The sequence below is a fragment of the Nanorana parkeri genome, unplaced genomic scaffold (genome assembly GCF_000935625.1).
Source record: "Nanorana parkeri isolate BGI_ZX_2015 unplaced genomic scaffold, ASM93562v1 scaffold382, whole genome shotgun sequence".
In the NCBI taxonomy this organism is placed as follows: domain Eukaryota; kingdom Metazoa; phylum Chordata; class Amphibia; order Anura; family Dicroglossidae; genus Nanorana; species Nanorana parkeri.
In genome coordinates this window covers 1,134,259-1,141,349 of record NW_017306650.1, presented here as the reverse complement: position 1 = coordinate 1,141,349, position 7,091 = coordinate 1,134,259, and positions in this window count along the sequence as shown.

The window sequence follows — 7,091 nt, the reverse complement described above, 5'->3', positions numbered from 1 at the left end:
GGGGGGGGACTCTGTGTGCTGCATGTGGGGAGGTGGTCTCTGTGCTGCATGTTGGGGGTCTCTGTGTGCTACATGTGGGGGGTCTCTGTGCGCTACATGTGGGGGGGTCTCTGTGTGCTGCATGTCGGGGGGTTACTCTGTGCTGTATGATGGGGGGCAGACCCCCCCACAACCAGGGTCCAGGAAGCCCCCACTGATCACCAGTCTAAGGTAAGGTGACACATTTTTTTAAAATAAAATCGGGAACATAAAATAAAACTTTTTTTTCTTCTAATACTCACCTGATTCCTGGATCCACCAACAAGTGCAGCCTCCCATCTCCCACGCTGTTAGAAGTTGCATACAGCGTGTGCTAGTTACTACATAAACCGGCGCGTGCAGTGTGCAGCTTCTAAGAAGATATGCTATTAGCGTAGCGGGAGCGATGCAAAATGCGCAGCCGGCTTCATCGCTATGCTAATAGCGTATCTTCCCAGAAGCTGCACACAGCGCGCGCCGGTTTAAGTAGTAATCAGCACACGCTGTATGCAACTTCTAACAGCATGGGAGACTGCGCTTGTTGGTGGATCCAAGAATCAGGTGAGTATTAGAAGAAGAAAAAAAGTTTTATTTTATGTTTTATTCTTAGTTCTATAATGTCATTGTAGTACTTTCAGGTAGAATACAGCTTCATAACATATCAGCTAGGGAACTACAAGTCCCAGCATGCCCTCATTGCCCCTGTACAACAACCAGATATTGCCGTTCCCTGGGTGATATGTGTGTGTAGGGGGGGAGGGGGGGTGTACAGGGACAATGATGGTATACTTGGACTTGTAGTTCCTTAGCTGATATATATGTGTGGGGGTGGGGGGTACAGTTCTAGTGGATGTTTATATAATATGTGGGGGCGCCCATAACTCTGCTTACGCCACTGGAGCCCCAGTTATGCTTTCCATAAATAATATTTTAATAATATTAATTTAATATTTTGCATGAAAAAGGGAATGGCCATATTTCAGGCTTGTTCTATCAGTGATGACATTATGTCACACACAGTGGATGATGACTCGTACATCGCGATCCATTAAAGGGGATTTTATGAGCGGAGAGGTGCGGAGCGCCATCTAGCGGCGGAGAGCGGAATATATGAATCGGATTGGGGTGAGTCAGGTTGGGAATCCCCTCCCTCTTACCTCTATACTCCGCTCTACGTCCATTGTCCTCTCTATAAATATACGGGAAGGCTCCGGGCTGTCAGCACTTCACACAGACAGCTCTCCGGAGAATAGTTCAGTGAGCACATTGCTTGGATTCCTCGGATTATACACTGCAAGCTATGGCTGGACTCATTCCCCTCCAGGTTCTACTATTGTGCGCTGTCTTCTGCTGGCAGAGGAACTCAGCCCAAGGTAAGACTGCTGACACCTCTGATCATTGATCAATAGACCATACTTCAATGGAAACCTCTGTGCATACATCTGATCACTTTATTGTCACAATATGCCCTTCCTCTACAAACTTTCAATCATATTATATTAACTATCGGCATAATAAAGTCAATGGCATATGTCAAGTATCCTTAAAGGGCCACTGTCCCTAAAATACTGTAGTTAGATATCTCTAAGTGGAGGTCGATCAAACTGTAAGGCTGGCCATATACACTACACAATCTGATTGTACAACTGTCTTTTTATCTACTGACATCTATGTCATGCAAGGACCTGCTTGTCTGAATACCCATTGAATAGAGTGCTTACATATGCCTTAATATTACAAAGTTTTGGTAAAGCTAACAGGGATTGTACAATCAAATTGTATAGGGTGCAGACAGTTTAGGGGCTCAAGTTGCAGTCACCCTGGTAAAAAAAAAAAAAATGTGGTAACTGCTCATTGACCTCTGGCGGTGTTATAGTTTGTCCCGGGCTCCGTCACTGTCACTTTTGTCATGTGACATAAAAGCAGGATTTTGTATAATAACTCTTATCCTCACATGTTTTACCAGTATATAATATGTATGATGGTGGTCTTTTAGAAGAGTAGGTTGTTGGTGTGAATTGGGTCTCATGAGGTTTAAAACAAATACATATTTTATGTAAAAAATAAGTTAGAGTGTGAATTTTGTATGTGAGAAATCAGGATTCGGAGCTGTAAGGATTTGGCTCCAGGGTGGCACTGGGAGCTGCTGGGCTGATAGTAGATCTGCTCTGGGTGAGAATTCACGATATTTGAACCTTTCTGTGCACCCCTTTATATTTGTGTGTGGGTGTGTGTGTAATTTTGTATTGTTTGTATTATGTTTTGTAAATGTTGTCCTTGTTAGTTATATTGAGTTATATAAACATTACTTGAAGCTCTGGGGCTCAGCCATGAGGGTACAAGACATTCTTTGTGCCGTATTCCGATTAGCCATACAGAGATTCTGAGCATGTTGACTGAACACTCCTGAGAAGGTGCAGGACAATTAATTCCCTATGCTGGCAGGACATGCATTACAAATTACATACACCCATGTAGCTACATGTTGCCTGCCCTGCTGAAGTTTACATGGATTTTTAAGGTCATGGGAAAGGGTTTGTTAAGGTAATGGCAACCCTGGATTGTAAGCTCTGTTGCCTAGTATTGCTATTTTTATGGCTCCATATACTACATGGTCTGGGATGAATAAACGCATGGGGAGTTTTGTCATCTAATTCATGAATAAATGCTTGAACAATCTTACAGCTTATCTGAAATGACTTTGTTAAAGTAAAGGTGGCAGAGTAGGGAGCAGCATTTTGTAACACACACCTGACTTACTGTCTGGTAGCCCACTACCATCTATCACTAGCCTCCATTCACACGAGCATTTTGTTGTGCATTTCTAGAAGAGAGAGTACACTCATCGTGAAGAATCTCCCGATTTTCAGTGCTATGCGTTTACACCTGAACGTTAAAGTTCATGAGCTTTTTTTCCCCCCAGCAGAAATGTGTGTTTTGGCCTCATAGACTTCAAGGGAAGTGCCTGGAAAAACATCTGAAGAATGCATGTAATGTGCGTTTTATATGAAATTTCACACCTAACAATCCCCCCCCCCTTTCACTATATGAGCTTCTGTTGGTGCAGAACGACATGTTTTTGGCCCAATAGACTTTAAAGAGGAACTGTGGGATTTTTTAAAAGTTAACCCTTGCAGTGGGGCTACCCCCTGCACTCCAAGGGTAATGCAAATTTTTCTCTAGGGGACAGAATAAAGAGAGATACTTACCTGATCCCCGGTCCTGCCTGTTTGCTAGATCGGGTTCCCACAGCCTCTTCTCCCCCAGGCTCAGGTAGTCTATAGCTGGCCATATACCTATGGATTATCTGCTGATTGGAGTGGATGGAGGAATCTCCCACTGGGCCAAGCTTCACTATCTTGCTAGTGGGCCTCGCTGGCCCGTTAGGCAGCGGGGCTGACTAACAAGATACTGAAGCTTGGCCCCGTGGGTGAGTATTTGTTCTTTATTCCATCCCATGAAGAAAAACAATCAGTTAACCTCTGCAGTGTAGGGATAGCCCTACTGTAAGGGTTAACTTTAAAAAAAATCCTGGAATTCTTCTTTCAAAGGAGTGTCTGATAAAAGCCGTTTTTTTACATGATTTAGCACCTTACAACTGTCTACTCCTCCTACTAACTACTAACTAGTGACTAAAAACAAAAAGATCAAGCCTGAAAATGTCTGAAAACCGTAGAAAAAAACATGAAAAAAGTTTTTAAATTGCCTGAAACCGCTCACATTTAAGTGTGAATGGGGCTCATAACAGTGCCATATATCTAATATTCGGGGTTTGTATACATGTATATACATACTTCTGAATGCTGGTTTTAGTACCTTTTTTATATAAAGTACATTTTTAAAGGTCTTTTAAACTGCACATAAGCCTTATCTACCCTGATGTTTTCTCATTCATGTGATGAGATTATATACACTGAGTGGCCAGATTATTATGACCACCCCATCAGTACTTCGTTGGGCCTCCTCGTGACTCCACGAGATGACTTCGTTGGGCCATGTGATGACTCCACGAGATGACTTCGTTGGGCCGCCTCGTGACTCCACGAGATGTTGAAAGGTGATGCGATGAATCTGACACTGCACTGTTGCCCTTCTGTTGTCTTGTACCAGTCTTGCCACTCTCCGTTCTGCCCTAACATTGACTAGTCGCTGACGGCCACAATTTGCACGTTCAGACCCAGATTTTTGGCTGACAGTCCAGTCTTTAAACACTTTAACAATGAGCCCCTCTTGAACATTTAACAAATTCTGCTGTTTTGCTGATACTCGCTCCATGGCTCCGAGCGCCAACAATCATCCCACGTTCAAAGGCTGTTAAATCGCGTTGTTTACCCAAATCTTCAGAAAAAAATCACTTCTACTGTCGTGGTAAACAACCTGATCCCGTATTTATAATGGTCTGGCCCTCTAGCAACTTCAGCGCGAAATGATAGCTAATTGTAGCTAATTTGCCTACAAACGTCAGGTGGTCATAATATATACACTAAGTAAATGGTGGAAAGCAATTGATGCTTCCAGTGTCACCTGTGACGGATACCGTCAGTAAAAGAGACTGAAGGAGGCACAAAAACTTTAATTTAAATATCATTCTTAATAGCCACAAAGGATATAAATGCACTTTGTGTGCAACAAAAGCCTTTGCAGATCCAGATTATACCCTGTAACAGTGACATCATCAATGTGTTGCACATAGCCTGTGTAGAGAGCAGAGCTGTGGGAGGGGTCCATCAGGCCACACCCACTATAGGCTACATGCAGAAAACTACAGGAGGGGCGGATACAAGACCAGTCACCCTGCACAAAGAGAGGGCAACAGTGACTGGTCTTTATTACCGGAAGCTGCAAAGAGAGAAAGTTTCACTGGATTACTACACCGATCTCGAAGACGCATGCTTCTTGTATTTCGATAATATTTGCTTATGTGTCTTTTTATTGCAGCTGCTCAGTGCTTAGGATCAAAGTACAGGAAGCTATGGGAGGCATGTCATGTATCGCAGCAGATCACAGACTTGTTGTGAAACAGCATGTGCAGAGTAGAAATATACCAGGGTTCATTTAATGCAAAGCACATGTATGTGCTTGAGGACATTTATGGCAATCATTTAAATCAAAGCTGTCTTCCCAACCGGATGCCCTGGCTTAGTATTTACAGTGACCTGCTGGAATTGTAATTGAAATAGCATGTATGCTAGTTTTACAAAGGGAACAACGTGCATGGAGATTTGTAGCATGGAGCCCATTTAAAATCCTCTCATTGTGTGTCTGATAATAAAAAGCTGCAATGGGCAGTTTATTGATCTCCACCTGCACATTCAACAAATGCCAGGAGCCAGGTAGCCAGGTAGCCAGTGGTCCCTGAAAATGACAGCTGGTGCCCGGCTTCACGGGTTTCCTCTACTTGTTGTCAATGAACAAGAAAAGTCTTCAGTGTGCGGTCAGGTTCAGAACGTGTGTGTGTGTGTGTGTGTGTGTATAATTTTTTTATTTTTTTTCATTTGAGCCCCCTAGAGCAAAACAAGGAGTTAACCCTTGCAGTGTGGGGGTCGCCTTGGCAGCAGTTAATTTTTGAAATTCCTGGAGTTCCTCTATAACATTCTCACTCTCAGATCTTCAATTATATAGCCAATCATTCTTATTACCAGTTAAAGGCACAAATGTTTGTTTAATCAGTACAGCTCAAGCACAGTGAAATTATTATTCCCTTTTCTGACAGAGGTGTGGTTTTCCCAGCAATGATAAGAGAAAGTATTGGCATGTCAAAAGAGATGCCTGTTACCACTGCAAACGTTTTAAGCTACTCTGAACCAGTCATTTGTAACCCCTGTATTACCAATAGTCGCAGGTAATGCTTACTACAAGTAGTGTCCCCTCAATATATATAAAGTGCATTTTGATGTCCGTACTTTGTCAGATCAATAAAAGTCTCTATTTGGCTGCTATGAGTTGCTCACTACCTTATCACAGATTTTGGCTATAGTTGTATACAGAGTTAACTCTTACAATTCATTCAGCGGCTTGTTTATTTTTTCATACTGATATTACTGATGATGTTTTTGCATGACCAGCCATTCTCAGCCAAGGTTCCATGCAACCTTAAAGGTTCCTGCTGGAGAGGTTCCTTGAGCTGTGGCTGATTAACCTTCCATTTGACCAGTTGCACTATCCTTGCACCATCCTGGACCAATGCCACTTGGCAGAGCCAGCGGTATGATACCAGTGATCTTTTTAGCTGTCTGTAAGGATGCCATTCTAACCATCAGTGTAAGGGATGGCATCCTTCCCTGACCATCAGTGCGAGGTACATTCTTCCCTGACCACCAATGAACTGGTATTAGCAGGTTACCCCTGAGATCTGAAAGTCATTTTACTGGTTCTTCTTGGGAGAAAAAAAGGTTGAGAAAAGCTGACTTAGACCATTTCTAGAATTAAGACATCTTGCTTACTAGCCTATTAAACTAGGCAAAGCACAGATTTACTGTACTGATGTCCGTATAGCTGTGGACACGGTCATGGGAAACAAACACTTTAACTGTGCTCAGGATAACAGTTCTTCATAAAACAATATTTATTCTTAGCGTGCTTTTTAACAGCAGCATAGAAGTTGCAAGCATCATTTCCTTCTCCTTTCTACTAAAATATCATACACTAGGATATTACTTAATAGTACTCACACATGTTCCCATTTAACTATTAATGGACATATTTTTTAATGTTATGATAATCTCTAATGTTACTGTATAGTTATTTTTAATACTGATAAGACAACACTTTAAAAGTTCTGATAAACTTATTAAATAAGCCCAAATATATACATTTTGCAGTCTCCTCCAAGATACAGATATTGCATGACGTATAGCTAAGCACACACGTTGGATGTAAAGACACTTACAGTGCAAGTGAAAGTTTTATATATACAGTATGTATTTCATCTGTGTTTTACGTTTTCCTGTAATTCAGCTTTAACTGCACTATGCTCCCTATTTTGGTACTTCTGGGGACTTTACTATACTGTGTATTTATGCCATGGCTGTATCACTGGCACTTTTGTAAGATTCTTTTGTTCTTCATTATAT